The sequence below is a fragment of the Sturnira hondurensis genome, unplaced genomic scaffold (genome assembly GCF_014824575.4).
Source record: "Sturnira hondurensis isolate 20B ecotype Veracruz unplaced genomic scaffold, ASM1482457v3 Scaffold0004248, whole genome shotgun sequence".
Taxonomy (NCBI): domain Eukaryota; kingdom Metazoa; phylum Chordata; class Mammalia; order Chiroptera; family Phyllostomidae; genus Sturnira; species Sturnira hondurensis.
Window position 1 is genome coordinate 384,842 of NW_028076879.1, and position 21,091 is coordinate 405,932.

Below are 21,091 nucleotides of genomic sequence, written 5' to 3' on the forward strand. Positions count from 1 at the left end.
ATTGGCTACACCATTCTACATTCCCACCGACAGTGTACAAGTACTCACTTTTCCCCACATGTTCTCCAATAATCATCTTTAAAAAATAATACGCATCCATCCTGCCCTGACTAGGTGGTTTACTTGGTTGAAGCATCACCATGGACATCAAAAGGTTGTGGGTTGGATTCCCTGTCAGGGCACATACCTAGGTTTTGGGTTTGATACCTGAGCAGAGCATGTATAGGAGGCACTCATGTTTCTCTCTCTCTCTCTCTCCTTTCCTCTTTCTGTAAAATCAATAAACATATCTCAGGTGTGGATTAAAAAATGAAATAATAAAATAAAATTTATCCATCGTAATAGGTGTGAGGTTGTATGTCACTGTGGTTTTTTTTTAATTTTTTAAAATTTATCTTTAGAGGGGAAGGGAAGGAGAGAAGGAGAGAAATATCAATGTATGGTTGCCTCTGGTGTGTCCCCTGCTGGGAACTGGCCTGCAACCCAGGCATGTGCCCTGACTTGGAATTGTACCGTGATCGTGTGGTTCGCAGGCCAACACTCAATCCACTGAGCTACACCAGCCAGGGCTGTCACTGTGGTTTTGATTTCCATTTCTCTGTTGACTGGTATGGTTTAGTACCTTTTTCGTATATCTGGAGGTGTTATGTATGTCTTCTTTGGAGAAAGATACATTTGAGTACTTTTCTTTTCTTGAAGTTGGATCATTTATTTCTGCTGTAAGTAGTTGAAGTTTATATATTTTGAATATTAACTCCTTCTTCATCAGCTAGATGTTTTGAAAATATTTTACCAATTCTGCAGGATGTCTTTTTACTCTATTGATTTTTTCTGTGCAGAAACCAATAAGTTTGATGTAGCATCAAAAAGTACTTAGGAATAAACTTAACCAGGTTGTTAAACACTTGCACACTAAAAACTATCAAATATAGTTCAATGAATTTAAAGCAGACATAAATAAATGGAATGAAATATCATGTTTATGGATTGGGAGAGTTAATATTCTAAAATGATCACATTCCCAAAGTGATGTATACATTCACTGCAATCCTTATCAAAATCCCAAATATATATTTTAACAGAAATAGAAAAAAATCCTAAGAATCATGTGGAACTACATGAGACCCCACAAATCCAAATAATTCTTGAGCAAGAAGACAAAAGCAGAGGCATCGCACTTCCTGATTTCAAACTACAAGGAAGAGCAAAAGAAGGTTTATAGATTTTTGTATAGAAAGTAGTACAATAATAAATAAATAATAATACAATAATAAATTTTGTCTTTGAAATACTCGCAACTATAAACCTCTTTTTGTTGCACTCTGTACATTACAAAGCTAAAGTTAAGACCATCAGGTACTGCCATATAGATGACTATATAGACAATGGAACAGAATAGAGAACCTAGAAATACATGCATGTGTATGTGATCAACTCATCTTTGACAAGGGTGCCAAGAACATTCAATGAAGAAAGGAAAGTCTCTTCAACAAACGATGCCGGGAAAGCTGGATATCTACAGGAAGAAGAGTGAAACTGCTTCCTACTTTTCATCATACACAAAAATCAACTCAAAATAGATTAATAGCTTCAGGGTGAAGCCTGAAATTGTAAAACTCTTTGAAGGATGCATAGCAAGAAAACTTCTTTTTTTAAATTAAATTTATTGGGGTGATATTGGTTAAGAAAATTATATAAATTTCAAGTGTACAATTCTATGACACATCATCTGTATATTGCATAGTGTGCCCACTACCCAAGGCCAAATCTTCTTTTATCACCATATATAGGAACCCGTTTACCATTTACTCTCCTCACACCTCTTCCCTCCAGGAATCACCATATTGTTGCCTTGTTGTCTGTGTTTATGAATTTATGCTTTTCTTGTTTGTTCACTTAGTGCTTTCAGTTTTATATCCCATATATGGGTGAAATCATATGGTTCTTAACTTTTGCTGTCTGATTTCTTTTGCTTAGCATGATATTCTCAAGATCCATCCATGTTTTGAAAATGGCACTATTTCATCTTTTTTATAGGTGAGTAATATATATATTGGGATATATTGTATCCTATTGTGTACATGTACCACATCTTCTTTAACCAATCATCTATTGAAAGGCACCTCAATTGTTTCCATGTCTTGGCCACTGTGAATAATGATACAGTAAACACAGGGGTGCATATATTTTTGTGAATAAACAATACCAAATTTTCTGGGTAGATGTCCAGAAGAGAGGATTACTAAATCACGTGGTAAGGGGATTAGATATATGGTGAAAGAAGATTTGATTTTGGGTGGTGGGCACAAAATGCAATATACAGATGTTGTATCATAGAACTGTATACTTGAAACCTATATAATTTTATTAACCAATATCACCCCAATAACCTTAATTTAAAATTAAATAATTATATAAATAAACTAAAAGAATAAAACCTATGAGAAAAAAACATAGTGTGAGGTTCTGGCCAAGATGGAGGCATAGGCAGAAACCCTCCACTTCTTTGCACAACCAGAAGGAGGATGACAACCAATCTAAAAACAATAAATACCCAAAAGTGCCAGAAAATCAAACCGAATGGAACTCTGAGATTCTCTTTAATTCTCCAAGGAATTAAAGAAAAAAATCAACCAGAACAACCAGACTGGTAAGGCCCAGACTGCACAGCCAACACAGAAAAACTGCGGCCATGCTGGGGACCTTGGGGGAGGGGCTGGCTACCAAGGTCTGTGGGCTGTGGGGGACGGGCTGACTTAAGTGGAAAACTGAGACTCAGATCTGACTGTGGGCTACAGCTGGGGTTACCACGGTGGAAGAAACTCCCAGTGTCACAGGTGAGTTTGTTGGAAAATGCACTAAAGATGAACAGGAGGGCTGCAATGCTCCCTCTCTGGCACCTTCCCAACAGGAAGCACTGCAGCAAAGCAGAGGGTTGCACTGCCATGGTGAATATTTAAGCCTCATCCCCTAACAACTTACTAGGTATGCCAAGTCAAAGAAATGTGGCCCAATGAAAGAACAGAGCAAAATCTCAGAACAAAGAAATAAGGAGATAGCCAACCTAACCAATAGAAATTTTATTTATTTATTTTTAAATTTATTTAATTGTTCAAGTACAGTTTTCTGTGTTTTACTTTCATCCCAGCCTACCCTCCCAGTGCTCCCCACCTCCCTCTCATTTCCACCCCCCTTAGTTTTTGTCCATGTGTCCTTTATACTTGTTCTTATGAATCCTTCCCCTTTTCCCCTGAAATTCCCTCCCCTTCCCCCTCTGGTCATTGCCAACCTGTTCTCTATTTCAGTGTATTTGGTTATATTTTGCTTGCTTGTTTGTTTTGTTGTTCAGGTTCCCGTTAAAGGTGATATCATATGGTATCTCTTTCACCACCTGGCTTATTTCACTCAGCGTAATGCTTTCCAGTATCATCCATGCTGATGCAAAGGGTAGGAGCTCCTTCTTTCTTTCTGCTGCATAGAATTCCATTGTGTAAATGTACCATAGTTTTTTCATCCATTCATTTACTGATGGGGAGCTAGGTTGCTTCCAACTCTTGGCTATTGTAAAATGTGCTGCTATGAACATTGGGGTGCATAGGTTTTTTTGGATTGGTGTTTCAGGGTTCTTAGGATACAATCCTAGCAGTGGAATTGCTGGGTCATAAGGCAGATCCATTTTTAGATTGCTGAGTAAATTCCATGCTGTTTTCCATAGTGGTTGCACCAGTCTCCAATCCCACCAACACTGAACTAGGGTCCCCTTTTCCCCACAACCTCTCCAATACTTGTTGTTTGTTGCTTTGTTTATGATGGCCATTCTGACTGGTGTAAAGTGGTATCTCTTTGTGGTTTTAATTTGCATCTCTCTTATAGTTAGTGATGTTGAGCACATTTTCATGTGTCTCTGGATCTTCTTCTTCTTTTTTTTAAAGTCAGCTTATGGTTTATTGGAATGTCAGTTGCTTAGGTATACTTTTTTTAAAAATATATTTTATTGATTATACCATTACAGTTATTCTATTCCCCCCTTCATTTCCCTCCACCCGCACACTCCCTCCCCCTCCATTCTCCCCACTTAGTTTATAACCACGTGTCTCAAGTTCTTTAGATTCTATATTTCCCCCACTATTCTCGCCCTCCCCCCTATCTATTTTCTACCTACCATCTATGCTATTTTCTCTGCCTTCTCCTCCCTTCTCCTCCTCCCAATCCCCTGTTTCTAACCCTCCATGTGTTCTTCATTTCTATGGTTCCACTCCTGATCTAGCTGTCCTCTTGGTTTGCTTTTGTTTTAGGTGTGGTTGTTAATAACTGTGTGTTTTCTGTCCTTTCACTGTTCATATTTTTCATCATCTTTTTCTTATATAAGTACCCTTAGCATTTCGTATAATAAGGGCTTGGTGATGATGAACTCCTTGAACTTGACCTTATCTGAGAAGCACTTTATCTGTCCTTCCATTCTAAATGAAAGTTTTGCTGGATAAAGCAATCTTGGCTGTAGGTCTTTGGATTTCATGACTTGGAATACTTCTTTCCAGCTCCTTCTTGCCTGGAAGGTCTCTTGAGAAATCCGCTGACAGTCTGATGGGTACTCCTTTGTAGGTGACTGTCCCCTTATCCCTTGCTGCTTCTAGGATTCTCTCCTTCATTTTGATGTAATTATGATGTGCCTTGGTGTGTTCCTTCTTGGGTTCAACTTCTTTGGGACTCTCTGAGCTTCCTGGATTTCCTGGAAGTCTATTTCCTTTGCCAGACTGGGGAAGTTCTCCTTTATTATTTGTTCAAATAAGTGTTCCACTCATGGCTGTTTCTTTCCCCCTTCTGGTACCCCTATAATCCAGATGTTGGAATGTTTAAAGATGTCCTGGAGGTTCCTAAGTCTCTCCTCATTGTTTTGAATTCTCATTTCTTCATTCCTTTCTGGTTGGATGTTTCATTCTTCCTTCTGGTCCATTCCATTGATTTGAGTCCCAGTTTCCTTTCCATTGCTATTGGTTTCCTGGACATCTCCCTTCATTTCAATTAGTTTAGCCTTCATATGTTCCTCTAATTTGTGACTGTAATCTACCAATTCTGTGAGCATCCTGATAAATAGTGTCTTAAATTGGGCTTCTGAGAGGCTGGCAATCTATTGGTCGCTTAGAGTTATTGCCTCTGGGACTTTGAGTTCCTCTTGCACCATCTTTTGGGCTGTTCGTGCCGTCCCCGTTGAACGGTTCGTAGCTGTCGGACTTCTGTATAATTCCCTTTTCTGTTCTTTGGGTGTGTCCTAGTTCTCCAAAACTTTTGTTGTAGTCAAACTTGGTTGTGGGAGAAGGCACAGTGCTTCCACCTATGCCTCCATCTTGGCGGAAGTCCTGGATCTTCTATATGTCCTATTTGGAGAAGTGTCTGTTCAAGTCCTTTGCCCACTTTTTAATTGGGTTGCTTCTCTTTTTAGCGTGGAGTTGTGTAAATACTTTGTATATTTTAGAGATTAAACCCTTGTCTGAGATATCACTGGCAACTATGTTTTCCCGTACAGTTGAGTTGGTTCTCTTTTTATTTTAATACTGTTTTCTTTGGCCATACAGAAGCTTTTAATTTTGATGAGATCCCATTTGTTTATTCTTTCCTTTATGTCCCTTGTTCCAGGGGACATATCAGTAAAAATGTTGCTGTGTGAAATACCTGAGATTTCCTTGCCAATGTTCTTTTCCAGGACTTTAATAGTGTCACAACTTATATTTAAGTCTTATATCCACCTTGAATTTATATTTGTGTATGGTGTAAGCTGGTGATTGAGTTTCTTTTTCTTTTCTTTTTTTTGCACGTAGCTGTCCAGTAGTCCCAACACCATTTGTTGAAGAGGCTATTTTTATTCTATTTTATGTTAATGCAAACTTTGTTGAATATTAATTGCCTGTAGAGACTTGCGCCTTTTTCTGGGCTATCTGTTCTGTTCCACTGGACTATGTGCCAGTTTTTATGCCAGTATCAGGCTGTTCTGATTACAGTGGCCTTTTAATACAGTTTGGTATCAGGTATTACAATCTCTTTTATTTTGATCTTCTTTCTCAAAATTGCAGTAGCTATTTGGGGTCAATTATGGTTCCATATAAATTTTTGAAGTGTGTGTTCTATGTCTGTGAAATATGCCATTGGTACTTTAATAGGTATTGCATTGAATCTGTAAATTCCTTTCAGTAGTATGGACATTTTGTTGATGTAAATTCTTCCAATGCGTGAACACAATATACATTTTCATTTCTTTGTGTCTACCTTGATTTCTTTCTTCAGTGTTGTGTAGTTTTCTGTACACAGGTCTTTTACCTCCTTGTTTAGGTTTATTCCTAGGTATTTTATTTTTGTTTTTGCTATATGAAATGAGATTTTTTTCTTGACTTCTGCTTCTGGTGTTTCATTGTTGGTATACAAAAATGCCTTTGATTTCTGAATACTGACTTTGTATCCTACTGTGTTGCCAAATTCATTTATTAGGTGTTGCAGTTTTGGGGTAGAGTATATAGGATATTCCATGTACACTACAATGTCATCTGCAAATGATGACAGTTCAGTTTTCTCCTTTCTGATTTGGATACGTTTTATTTTATTTTCTTGTCTGATCACTGTGGCTAAATCTTCCAATACTACATTGAATAGAAGTGGTGAGAGTCGACAAACTTCCTAGCTCCTGATCTTAGTGGAAAAGCTTTTAGTTTTTCACCCGAGTGTGATGTTGGCTATAAATCGCTCATATATGGCCTTTATTATATCGAGGAATGCTCTCTGTATTCCTAATTTGCTGAGTGTTTTTATCATAAATGGGTGTTGTATCTTATTAAAAGCTTTTTCCACATTTATTGATATGAGCATATGATTTTTGTCTTTGCTTTTGTTTATATGATGTATTTCATTTACTGACTTGCAAATATTGAACCATCCTTGCATCCCTAGAATGAATTCCGCTTGCTCATGGTGTATGATCTTTTTAATGTATTAGATGAGATTTGCCAATATTTTGTTGAGGATTTTAGCTTCTTTGTTCATTAGCGATATTGTCCTGAAGTTTTCTTTCTTTGTTTTGTCTTTATCTGGTTTTGGAATTAGGATGATGCTGGCTTCATAAAAAGAGTCTAGGAGTCTTCCATCATTTTGAATTTTTTGGAATAGTCTGTGAAGAATAGGGGTTAGCTCTTCCTTAAATGCTTTGTAGAATTCTCCTGTGAAACCATCTGGTCCAGGGCTGTGGTGCAGCGGGAGATTTTTGATTACTGTTTTAATTTCATCTGCTGTTATTGGTCTATTCAGGCTTTATGATCCTTCTTCATTGAGTTCTGGAAGATTATATTTGTATAGAAATTTGTCCATTTCACCTAGGTTTTCAAATTTCTTGGCATACAGTTCTTCACAGTAGTTTCTTACAATCATCTGTACTTCTGTGGTGACAGTTGTAATCTCTCCTTTTTCACTTCTGATTGTGTTTATTTGGGTCCTCTCTCTTCTTTATTTGATAAGGCTCCTTGATGGCTTGTCGATTTTGTTTATCTTTTCAGAAAACCAGCTCCTTGATTCATTGATCCTTAGAATTGTGCGTTTAGTCTCTATGTCATTTAATTCTGCTCTGATCTTGGTTATTTCCATCCTTCTACTTGCTCTGAGTGTCTATTCTTTTTCCTTGAGTTTTTGTAGGTGTAAAGTTAGGTTTTTGAAATGTTTCTATCTTTTATAGGTAGGCCTGTTTTGCTATGAACTTCCCTCTCAAGACTGCCTTTGCTGTGTCCCATAAATTTTGGGCTGTTGTGAGTTCATTTGCATTTGTTTCCAGAAACTTTTTGATTTCTTCCCTAATTTCATTCTTGACCCATTAGTTGTTTAATAGCATGCTATTCAATCTCGTTGATTTGGAGTGTTTTGGGTTTTCTCCTTTGGGGTTGGTTTCCTGTTTCAGTCCCTTATTCAGTCCCAAATTCAATTTTCTTGAATTTGTTGAGGCTTGTTTTGTGTCATACCATATGGTCTATCTTTCAAAATGTTCCATGCACATTTGAAAAGAATATGTATTTAGCTTCTTTGGGATGAAGGGCTCTATATATATATCAGTTAAGTCCATTTATGTAGGACATTGTTCAATGCCATGATAACTTTGTTGATATTTTGTTTGCAGGATCTGTCCATTTTTGACAGTGGGTTGTTAAAATCTCCTAGTATAATTGTGTTTATCTTTCTTGAAGTCCTCTTAGATTTTTAAAATATATTTGGGTGCTCCTATTATGGGTGCATATATATTTATAATGTTTATGTCTTCTTGGTGGATTCTTCCCTTGAGTATTATGAGGTGACCATCTGGGTCTCTCTTTATGACCCTTTTTTTGAAGTCTATCTTGTCTGATATAAGTATTGCTACCCAGGCATTTTTTTGTCTGTTTGCTTGGAAATTTTTTTCCACCCCTTCACTTTCAGTTTGTGTAGGCCTTTTGTCCTGAGGTGGGTCACTTGTAGACAGCATATATGTGGGTCATGCTTTCTTATCCATTCAGCTATTCTATGTCTTTTGATTGGAGCATTTAATTCATTTACATTTAAGGTTATTATTATTATTTTTTATTTATTTAACTTTTGTTCAAGTACAGTTTTCTTTCTTGTATTCCCAGCCCTGCACCCCCCCAGTGCTCCCCACCCCCGTCCGAACTCCGCCCCCCATCTTAGTTATTGTCCATGTGTCCTTTCAACTAACTCATGTGAGTCCATCCCCTTTTACTCTGTGCTTCTATCCCCTCTACCCTCTGGACCCTGTCAGCACGTTCTGTATTTCAGTGTCTTTGGTCACATTTTGCTTGCTTGTTTCTTTTGTTTACATTCCTGTTAAAGGTGATATCATATGGTATTTGTCTTTCACTGCCTGGCTTATTTTGCTTAGCATAATGCTTTCCAGCTCCATCCATGATGTTGCAAAGGGTAGGAGCTCCTTCTTCCTTTCTGCAGCATAGAATTCCATTGTGTAAATGTACCATAGTTTTTTGATCCAGTCATTCACCGATGGGCATTTAGGTTGCTTCCAACTCTTTGCTATTGTAAATTGTGCTGCTATGAACATCGGGGTGCATACATTCTTTTGGATTGGTGTCTCAGGATTCTTAGGATATACTCCTAGCAGTGGAATTGCTGGGTCAAAAGGCACGTCCATTTTTAGTTTTCTTAGAAAATTCCATACTGCTTTCCATAGTGGTTGTACCAGTCTGCAATCCCACCAACAGTGAACTAGGGTCCCCTTTTCCCCACAACCTCTCCAATACTTGTTGTTTGTTTCTCTGTTTATGCTAGCCATTCTGACTGGTGTTAAGTGGTATCTCATTGTGGTTTTAATTTGCATCTCTCTGATAGCTAGCGATATCGAGCATCTTTTCATGTGTCTCTGGATCCTCTGTATGTCCTCCTTGGAGAAATGTCTGTTCAAGTGCTCTGCCCATTTTTTGATTGGGTTGCTTGGCTTCTTTGAGTGGAGTCGAGTGAGTTCTTTGTATATTTTGGAGATTAAACCTTTGTGAGAGGTGTCATTGGCAAATATGTTTTCCCAAACAGTTGCTTCTCTTTGTATCTTGATACTGTTTTCCTTAGCCATGCAGAAGTTTTTAATTTTGATGAGATCCCATTTGTTTATTCTTTCCTTTATATCCCTTGCTCTAGGGGACGTATCAGTAAAAATATTGCTGCGTGGAATGTCTGAGATTTTCCTGCCAATATTCTCCTCTAGGGCTTTAATGGTTTCCCGGCTTATATTTAAGTCTTTTATCCACCTTGAATTTATTTTGGTGTATGGTGTAAGTTGGTGCTCGAGTTTCATTTTTTTGCATTTGGCTGTCCAGTTTTCCCAACACCATTTGTTGAAGAGGCTATCTTTACTCCATTTTATGTTACTGCCCCCTTTGTCGAATATTAATTGACTGTAGAGGTTTGGGTTTATTTCTGGGCTCTCTGTTCTATTCCATTGGTCTATGTGCCTGTTTTTATGCCAGTACCAGGCTGTTTTGATTACAGTGGCCTTGTAGTACAGTTTGATATCAGGTATTGTAATCCCTCCTACTTTGCTCTTCTTTCTCAAATTGCAGCTGCTATTCGTGGCCTTTTGTAGTTCTATATAAATTTTTGAAGTGTTTGTTCTATGTCTGTGAAATATGCCATCGGCACTTTAATAGGTATTGCATTAAATCTGTAAATTGCTTTGGGTAGTATGGACATTTTGATGATGTTAATTCTTCCAATCCATGAACACGGTATATGTTTCCATTTGTTTGTGTCTTCCTTGATTTCTGTCTTCAGTGTTGTGTAATTTTCTGCATACAAGTCTTTAACCTCCTTGGTTAGGTTTATTCCCAGATATTTTATTTTTCTTTTTGCTATATCGAATGGGATTTTTTTCTTGATTTCTGCTTCTGCTGTTTCATTGTTAGTATACAAAAATGCCTTTGATTTCTGGATATTGACTTTGTAACCCGCTGTTTTGCCAAATTCATTTATTAGTTCGAGCAGTTTTTTGGTAGAGTCTATAGGATTTTCCATGTACACTATCATGTCATCTGCAAACAATGACAGTTTTGTTTCCTCCTTTCCAATTTGGATGCCTTTTATTTCCTTTTCTTGTCTGATTGCTGTGGCTAGAACTTCCAATACTATATTGAATAGAAGTGGTGAAAGTGGACAACCTTGTCTTGTTCCCGATCTTAGTGGAAAAGCTTTTAGTTTTTGTCCATTGAGTATGATGTTGGCTGTAGGTTTTTCATATATGGCCTTTATTATATTGAGGAATGCTCCCTCTATTCCCACTTTGCTGAGTACCTTTATCATAAATGGGTGTTGTACCTTATCAAAAGCTTTTTCCGCATCTATTGATATGATCATGTGGTTTTTGTGTTTGCTTTTGTTTATGTGTTGTATTACATTTACTGATTTACGAATATTGAACCATCCTTGCATCCCTGGGATGAATCCCACTTGGTCATGGTGTATGATCTTTTTGACATATTGTTGGATGCGATTTGCCAATATTTTATTGAGGATTTTAGCATCTATGTTCATCAGCGATATTGGCCTGAAGTTTTCTTTCTTTGTTGTGTCTCTGTCTGGTTTTGGAATTAGGATGATGCTGGCTTCATAAAAAGAGTTGGGGAGTTTTCCCTCCTTTTGGATTTTTTGAAATAGTCTGTGAAGAATCGGGGTTAGTTCTTCCTTAAAAGCTTTGTAGAATTCTCCTGTGAAACCATCTGGTCCAGGGCTTTTGTGTGATGGGAGTTTTTTGATTACTTCTTCAATTTCCGCTGCTGTTATTGACCTGTTCAGGTTTTCTGCTTCTTTTTCAGTGAGTTTTGGAAGATTATATTTTTCTAGAAATTTGTCCATTTCATCTAGGTTTTCAAATTTCTTGGCATACAGCTCTGCATAGTAATTCCTTACAATCTCTTCTATTTCTGTGGTATCAGTTGTAATCTCTCCTCTTTCATTTCTGATTGTGTTTATTTGGGTCCTCTTTCTTTTTTTCTTGATGAGCCTACTTAAAGGTTTATCTATTTTGTTTATCTTTTCAAAAAACCAGCTCCTGGATTCATTGATCCTTAGAATTGTGCTTTTAGTCTCTATGTCATTTAATTCTGCTCTGATCTTGGTTATTTCCTTCCTTCTACTTTCTCTAGGCTGTCTCTGTTGTTGTTCCTCAAGTTCTTGGAGGCATCGGGTTAGGTTGTTTGTTTGAAATGTTTCTATTTTCTTTAGGTAAGCCTGTATTGCTATGAACTTCCCTCTCAGGACTGCCTTGGCCTTGTCCTATAAGTTGTGGGTTGTTGTGAGATCATTTTCATTTGTTTCCAGAAACTTTTTTATTTCTTCCCTGATTTCTATCTTGACCCATTCTTTGTTTAATAGCATACCATTCAGTCTCCATGATTTTGTGTGCTTTTGTTTTTTTTCCTGTGGGGTAGATTTCCAATTTCAGTCCCTTGTGATCAGAGAAAATGCTTGGTATGATTTCTATTTTCCTAACTTTGTTGAGTCTCGTTTTGTGTCCTATCATGTGATCTATCTTGGAAAATATTCTGTGTGCATTTGAAAAGAATGTATATTTACCGTCTTTAGCGTGAAGGGCTCTATATATATCAATGAGGTCCATTTCATCTAGAGTGTCATTTAATGCTGCAATATCTTTGTTGATATTTTGTTTGGAAGATCTGTCCATTTTTGACAGTGGGGTGTTAAAATCCCCTACTATAATTGTGTTGCTGTCAATATCATTTTTGAGGTCCTCTAGGATTTTCTTTATATATTTGGGTGCTCCTATGTTGGGTGCATATATATTTACAATGTTAATGTGTTTGGTGGATTCTTCCCTTGAGCAATATGAAGTGACCTTCTGGGTCTCTCTTTATGGCCCTGTTTTTGAAGTCTATTTTGTCTGATATGAGAATTGTACCCCGGCTTTTTTTTCTTGTCCATTTGCTTAGAAAATTTGTTGCCATCCTTTCACCCTTAGTGTGTGATGGTCTCTTGACCGGAGGTGGGTCTCTTGTAGGCAGTATATGTGTGGGTCATGCTTTCTTATCCATTCAGCTATTCTGTGTCTTTTAATTGGTGCATTTTATCCATTTACATTTAAGGTTATTATTGAAATGTACTTATTCATTGCCATTTATGTACCTGTGTTCCTCTCTCTCTCTCTCTTTTCCTTCCTTTCCTGAAAGCAGCCCTTTTAGTAATTCTTGTAGAGCTGGTTTGGTGGAGGCATATTCTTTTAGACTTCTTTTGTCTTGGAAGCTCTTTATTTGGCCATCTATCTTCATTGAGAGCCTTGCTGGGTACAGTAGCCTTGGTTGTAGGCCTCTTTTTCTCATTACTTGGAATATTTCTTGCCATTCTCTTCTTGCTTGGAATGTTTCCATTGAGAAGTCAGTAGCCAGCCTTATTGGTGCCCCCTTGTTTTTCACTTCTTTTTTCTCCCTTGCTGCCTTTAGGACTTTCTCTTTGTCTTGGAGGTTTGCCATTTTAATGATGATGTGTCTTGCAGTAGGCCTCTTTGGGTTCCACCTGCTGGGGGCTCTGTTATTCCTGGATCCGTGCGACTTTATCTCTCCCCAACTTAGGAAAATTTTCTGTTATTACTCTTTCAAGTAGGTTTTCTATCCCTTGTTCCTCTTCCTCTCCTTCTGGAATTCCTATTATTCGGATATTATTACGTTTCATGTTGTCTTGCATTTCTCTTAAATTCTCTTCATTTTTTCTGATTCTCTTTTCCCTTACTTGTTCCGTCTGGGAGATTTTTTCTAACCTGTCTTCAATCTCACTTATGCGATCTTCCACCATATCGATTCTATTCTTCATACCTTCTACTGTGTTCTTTAGTTCAGAAATTGTATTCTTCATTTCCTCTTGGCCTTTACTGATGGCTTCTATTTCCTTTTTCATGTTGGTATAGTTTGCAGAGAGTTCATTGTAGCCCCACTGTAGTTTCTGGTAGCTCGTTGTAAGCTCTTTGAATTTCCTGATAACCAGTGCTTTGAATTCCACATCTGATAGTTGACTTGCCTCTATTTCATGTAATATTTTTTCTGAGGCTTCCTCCTTTTCTTTCATTTGGGGATTGTTTCTTTGTCTTCCCATTGTTTGTGATACTCTTCTTGTTGTCCTCTGCTTCTTAAATTGATCTGTTCTGGTTCCCTGGGTTTATGGTGTGAACTTCTGTTTTAGGATACCTGTGAAATTCTGTGGTGCAGTCTGCTGCAGGTATCTTGTTGTTCTCTGCTTCCACCAACTCCTTTCTTTATTGTACGTGTGTGATCAGGTGTGGGGGAGGCAAAATGGTTTATGATAGCAGAGGGGTATTTTATGTTATTTACAGACACAGTGGGCAGAGAAGAAATAGACAATCTCTTGGCTATGTATAGAGTTAACCGTGCTTTTCAACCCAGCTTACCACTTTTAGGAAAGGGCGGGCATAAGTTAAATGTCTTGTTAAGAAGGGGGGACTTGTGAGTTGTATCTAGAAAGCAATGTGGTTGCAGGTGGTCAGATTTGAGTTTAGGTGACAGTAAAGGTTAGTAACTGGGTGTAGCGCGTCAGTAAATAGAGTAATAGAAGTGAGGCACTTGTAAGGTGGTCTAAGGTCCGAGAGATGTGTTATGAAGTATTACTGTTGTACAGAACAGCCCTTATTTACCCTAATATTAGAGGAACACTCAAGTGATAAATTCTATGTGATCTGTCTAAATGGAGGTTATAGAGCTTGGGTAGTATAGCAAAGGAAAGCACGTGAAGTATAGAAAATCAAAACACTGTGGAGGAAGGAGCGGTGGCAACCTGTCAGGTAGTACAGTATACCCAGCCAGGATTAAAAAACCTGTACAGAAAGATGTGGGATACAAAGATATTCTTGAAATGAAAAAAGGAGTAAGAATAATACAAAAATAATAATAATACACCTCAAAAGACAACTGCGCAATGCACAAACAAACAATCTGACACACACACAAGCAAAAGTCAGGAGAAAAGGGGAGTAAGCAGAGAATTTGGGAAGAACAGAAGGACTAAAACCGGACAAAAAGGAAAAGAAATGAGGGACAGAGTATTGAAAGATAGAGCAACAATACAGTTTACAATATATAAGATTAATTACAAAAGAGGTTGCGAGAGAAAAAGAAAAAATAAAATAAAATAAAAAAAATTTAAAAAAATAAAAACTTAAAAAAAGAAAGAAAAAAAGGGGGGGAAGGGAAAACACACACACACACACACACACACACACACACACACTAGAGAAGGAGGCAAAACGGAAAAAAAAAGGAAGCACCCTTCCTTTGTTGGTTTCAAACTGTCCAAACCGTTTTTTCTGGCTGCCGCGTCTCTGAGGGTAGGTTTGCAGGCGCGCGCTAGCGGGTTGCTGATTGGTCTGTGGTCGCGCCAGCCCTGTGAGGCTGCCTGTGTCCCGTGGTACCGTCCTTCTCCGGGGGACCCAGGCTTTCCCAATAGAGACTTCTCCACAAAGCCTGTCTCTCAGCCCAGCCCAATCCCAAAAGACCAGCAATGACAATGTCCTTCTTAAATCCCTCGGGCTGGCGGGCTGGCGGGCTGGCGACCACAGTGTCCGCAGTTGCCACCCTTTACGTTAACTTAAGCCCACGGGTCTCTGCCCGGTACTAATCTGCCTGCCTAGACGGGGAGGGGAGAGTCAGTTCTCTCCCGAGGAGTGTGTTGCCAGTCCACCGGATGCCGGTTCTCCAGCGTTCACTCCATTACCGGCGCCCCGGCCCTGGATTCAGATGGGGCTCCTGTTTCCCCCTGATGGTGCCAGCCCCCTTTGCGTGCCAATTCTCGTTGGTACTCACGATCCACCAGAGTTCGCCTGTCCTGGGAGCTCCCGGGCCCCAGGCGCAGCCCGCGGCCTCCCTTGCGCGAGCAGCCGCTTTTGTCTTCACTGGCCTTCTAGATTCCTTGCCGACCTGCCGCTGTTTGGTTCCTCCGTTACACTCTCTGGTCTCCTATTTTCATAAATGTTGGGGAACTGTTGGTTGATTATGCTATTCTTCGGTAGATCTGCCCCAGAATTTCCACCAGATGCACGAGAGCTAGTTTCCCTCAGTGCTACTCTGTCGCCATCTTAACCCTCCCCCCTACATTTAAGGTTATTATTGATAGGTACTTATTCATCGCCACTCTTGTACCACAGTTCCTCTCTGTCTCTCTCTTTTTCTTTCTTTCCTTAAAGCAGCCCTTTTAGCATCTCTTGCAGAGCTGGTTTGGTGGAGGCATATTCTTTTAGATTTATTTTTCTTGGAAGCTCTTTACTTGGCCTTCTATCTTGATTGAGAGCCTTGCTGGGTAAAGTAGCCCTGGTTGCAGGCCTCTGGTTCTCATTACTTGGAATGTTTCTTGCCATTCTCTTCTTGCCTTGAGCATTTCCATTGAGAAGTCAGAAGCTAACCTTACTGGGGTTCCTTTGTATGTTACTTCCTGTTTCTCCCTTGCTGCCTTTAAGATGCTCTCTTTGTCTTGGTATTTTGTCATTTTAATGATGATGTGCCTTGAAATGGGTGTATTTGGGTTCCTCTTGATTGGGACTGTCAGTGATTCCTGAATTTGTGTGATATTTAGTCTCATCAAATTAGGGAAGTTTGCCATCATTACTTTTTCGAATAGGTTTTCTATCCCTTGCTCTTCTTCTTCTCATTCTGGCATCCCTATTATTTGGATATTATTACATTTCATATTGTCTTGCATTTCTCTTAATCCCTCTTTATTCTTTCTGATCCTCTTTTCCTTTTCTTGCTCTTTCTGGGAGGTTTCTTCTACTTTGTCCTCCAGCTCGCTTATCCCATCTTCTGCTTCATCGATCCTGCTTTTTATTCCTTCCAGTGTGTGCTTCAGTTTAGACATTGTATTCTTAATTTCCTCTTGGCCCTTGCTGATAGTTTTTATTTTTGTTTTCATATTGATGTAGTTTGCAGTGAGTTCATTATAGTTCCCCTGTAGTTTCAGGTAGCTCATTGTGAGCTCTTTGAACTTCCTGATAGCCAGTGCTCTGAATTCAATATCTGAGAGTTGAGTTGCCTCTATTTCATCTAGCATTCTTTCTGAGGCTTCCTTCTTCCCTTATATTTGGGGATTGTTTCTTTGTTTTCCCATTGTTTGAGAGACTCTTCTTGTTAGTTTCAGGTTCTTAAATTGATTTGTTCTGTCTTCCTGGGTTTATGGTGTGAACTTCTGTGGTAGAAGACCTGTGAGATTCACTGGTGTAGTTTCCTTGATCTCCCAAACTCACTCGTCTTGGGCTGTTTTTTAAGTTGGCTCTGCGTTTTTCTTTGGGTTTTGGTTGTTTTGAGGTCTTTCTTTTGTTGGTTCTTCCCCCCAGCCGGTTAACTGATGGTCTGTCCAGCACCTGTTTTAATTTGTTGTACTGGTGAGGCCAGGTTGTGTTGAAGCTAGTTTTTCCAAATGTACAATGTTTGGAGGATTCTCTTTTGCTCTTGTTCAGTTTTTCGTGCTGTGTTGTTTCTCCACTATTTAGTTGTATTCCAAGATAGGTCTTGGATTGGGGTTAGTGTGGTTTCTACTCTCGCCTTCACCTTCTTCTGTTGTTATCTGTTGGTGGTTCCTTTGTTTTTGGGTTTCCTCTTCCAGTGGGTATCCTGGTATTCACCACTTCCACCTACTCTTTTTGTGTGTGTGTGATCATTTGGGAGGGGGAGGCAAAATCATTTATGACAGCAGGAGAGTATTCTAGGATATTTACAGTAGCATCTGGGAAAGAAGAGATAGGAGATCTTTGGGCTATATATAGTGTTAATCATAATCTTCCCTCAAACTAGCCACTTTTAAGAAAGGATGGACAGAAGATAAGACTGTTGTTGGGGAGGGAAGGATTGTGAGTTGCATCTAGAAAGCAGTGAGGTTATGGGAGGTCAGATTCTGAGGTAAGGTGAGAGTAAAGGATAGTAAATAGGTGTACTGTGTGTGCAAATAGAGTTAACCACTACAGTAATAGAGTTCAGGAGACTGTCAAGTGTTCTAAGATCCAGGAGGGGTGTTGTGAAGTATTTACAGTTGCATAGAACAGCTATTATTTACAACAGTATTAGAGAAACAATCATATGACAGAATCTCTGTGATCTGGATAACATGAGCAGGGGGTATAGAACTTTGAGCAGTGTCCTTAGGAACACAAGTGAGGTGAAGGATAGTAAATTAGCAATACACTGTGGAAGACAGATCATTTTCACAGGGAAACCTTTGAAATGATACAATATATCTAGCCAAGGCAAAGAAGACTATACAGAAAGAGGAGGAATACAAAAATACTATTAAAATAAAAGATGTAAGAATAATACAAAATAATACAAATATGCAGCAACTTGTAGCTTCTCTATAGCAAAGTGAAATTTATCTCTCTGTCTCTACTGTTGGGATGCCCCCTCTTTAGGTCCAACTCTGGTCTTTTCTCAGTTCCAAGTTGTTTGTCTCACTTGTGGATAAATGGGGAAAAAAGACAGGAAGAAGTGATAGGTTTGGAAAGAAAGGGAGGAATTAAACAAGAAGGAAGGAGAGAGAAAAAGGTATTGAATAATAAAACAATAATAAAATTAAAAAAATTAAAGTTTACTTTAAAAAAGTACCCCTTATTGGTTTCAAACTGGTCAAACTCATTTTTCTGGTCTCGATGGCTGCAGCAGGCTGAGCAGCGATTGGTGTGTCCTTTTTCCATTCCCGATGTGTACTCAGCCAGTCTTGAGAGCCCTCTCCTAAGAGCTACTCTGGTGCCTCTCCCCAGCACCCCACACAGAGGATTCAGGTCCTTTTCCGAGCACTCTTTCCCTAGTGCTCATCGTTGTGGGCTGGGGGGAGGGCACACAGCCAGCCAGGCTGCCTGGGTCCTGCAAGTTTGAGCAGGAACCCTTCCCAGTGCTATGGGAAAACGCAAGGCCTTCCATCCAACCTGCCTGCCAGGCTGGGTGGGAAGTAGGCCAAGCAGCTGTCGCAGGAGAATCCTTCAAACAGTTTATTTTTTGGAGTTTCCTCCTTATGAAGCCTGCTGTCCACTCAGTACAGCCCAATTCTCCAGTCAGACCAGTGACTATCAGAGCCAGAGCCCGACACCCTGCCTCTCAATTCTCCCAAACCAGTGACCAAAGACTCCACCGGTAATCATGGCTCTTGTGTTTGCCTCTTTGTCCTTATTCGCTCTCTGCAACCTCATGCCACCAGGTTTCACCCGATATTGCCCAAACCCTGCTTGGCTGGGGAGGGAGGGAGCTGAAGACCCAGCTCTCTCCCAAGGACCCTGAGGCAGTCGAGGCTCCAAAAGAGTCTGTGGTAGACCCACCAGTTGCTGGGCACAGACTACCCCTTTCTCTACACCAGTCCCTGGGACCCTACTGTCCTACAGCCACTTGCTTACTGCCTGGTTTTCAGCGTCTGCTACAATTTCTGGTTTCTCATTTTCATATATGCTGGGGTACTGTTGGCTGTTTGCTCTGTTCCTCCATAGATTGGCCAGGATTTTCTCCCATGTGTAGGGGGAAGTGGAATCTGCTCTGTCCTACTCTGTTGTCATCTTCCACGTCCCAGACTTTCTTTTTAAAAACATTTGTATTAGTATTCTATTACAGTTGTCCCAATTTTTCTACTTTGGCCCCTCCTCTGCCCATCCCAATTGCAAACCCTGCCCCACCACCCTGTTCTCAAAGTCAGTTCCCACACTATTGTCCATGTCCATGGGTCACTCATACATGTTCTTTGTCTAATCCCTTTCCCTTCTTTCCACCAGCCCTCCCTCCTACCTCCCCTCTGGTCACTGTCAGTCTGTTCCATGTTTCCATGCCTGTGGTTCTATTTTGTTCATTAATTTATTTCATTCATTAAATTCCTTTTATAAGTGAGATTATATAGTATTTGTATTTCTATGTAAGTGTATTTTTATATTTAGAAGAGTACAAATAGAACACTGAACCTTTATGGCTTATGGGTATTTAATTTTAAAATAAAGTTTTTGAAAGTTCTGAAATGTGAATATATATGTATGTATCTATTTTTATGAGTTAATATTGTAACAGAAAGTGTTATTAATTTTAAAAAGGTGAAACAAAAGCAACATAGAAATGGGAAACCAAAGAATCGTTTTAGAATTCTTCCTCTAGAGCCTGCCTATTGAACCAAATCAATGAGACCTATTCTATGCCCTGTTCCTGGCCATGTATCTTACCACTGTTTGGGGGAACTTCCTCATCATTGCTCTTATTCAGTTGGACTCTCACCTCCACCCACCCATGTACATGTTTCTCAGCAATTTATCTTTCTCTGACTTCTGCTTCTCTTTTGTGACCATTGCCAAAATATTGTATAACATGCAAAGTTAAGACCCACCCAACCCCTATGCAGGTACCTGGTCCAAATGTACGTCTTCTTGCTTTTTGAAGACCTGGGGAGCTTCCTGCTTGGGGCTGTGGCATGTGATCACTATGTGGCCATCTACTCCCCCTGCAGTACATCAGCATCACGAGCCCCAAGCTCTGTGTCTCCCTGGTGGTGCTGTCCTGGGTGCTGACCACTTTCATCTTTTTGTTGCATACTCTGCTCACGGCTCAGCTGTCTTTCTGTGCTGACAGTGCTATTCCCCACTTTTTCTGTGACATGTCTGCTCTGCTCAACTTGTCCTGCTCTGACACTCAGATTAATGAAATGGTGATATTTATCTTGGTAGGGCTTGTTATTTTTCCATTCTTTTTGATCTTTTCATCATACGCATGAATTGTGTCCTCCATCCTCAAGGGCTCTTCTTCTAGGGGCATCTGCAGGGCCTTCTCCACCTGTAGCTCCCACCTTTTTGTGGTGTCACTGTTCTATGGGACAATCCTTGGCCTCTATTTCTATCCTTCAGCCAACATTCTGCTGTTAAGGAGATAGTCATGGCTGTGATGTACACTGTGGTTACCCCCATGCTGAACCCCTTCATCTACAGTCTGAGGAATCCGAGCATAAAGGGAGCCTTGCTAAGAATCTTTTCAAAATGGATAATTCAGTTTTCTCTGAGATAGTGGCTCTAAAGATTAAAGTATGCTTTCAAACAGTAGGTGTAATAATGACAATGAGGAGTATTTTGCAGGTAGTGGCACACAAGCTCAGCACTGGCAATGCAGCCCCCAGAGCACATCTGGGGGAAGTTTCCCCACACATCACTAGGGGCAGATCATTGTGGTCTTGCGTGTATCATTGTATCTTGGATGCGATGTAGCACAGGCTTGACCGAATAATTATTATTCAATCATGAATAAATACCATTCAACCTAGGTATTTATCAGATTTAAAGAATGGACAGTAAGGACTTTCAGCTAAGATAGAGGCATAGGTAGACACACTGTGCTTCCTGGCACAACCAAAATAAGGATGAGAAAAATTTAGAAACAAAATAGCAACCGGTACTGATAGAAAATTGAAGTGTATGGAAGTCTGACAACTAAGGAGTGAAAGTAAACACATTCATCTAGACCAGTAGGAGGGGCAGAGTCAGGTGGAGAGAAGTTGCAGCAAAAAAAAAGTGGTGGCTGGTTACCTGAGGCATGCAAGGCGGCAGTGGGAGGAC

The 21,091-nt window shown here is 39.6% G+C and overlaps 1 pseudogene; it reads left to right on the top strand.

The window, feature by feature from the left end:
* Positions 1-19,703: 19,703 nt before the first annotated feature.
* On the top strand, positions 19,704-20,546 carry LOC118986254 (olfactory receptor 1-like; annotated as a pseudogene).
* The last annotated feature ends 545 nt before the right edge of the window (positions 20,547-21,091 follow it).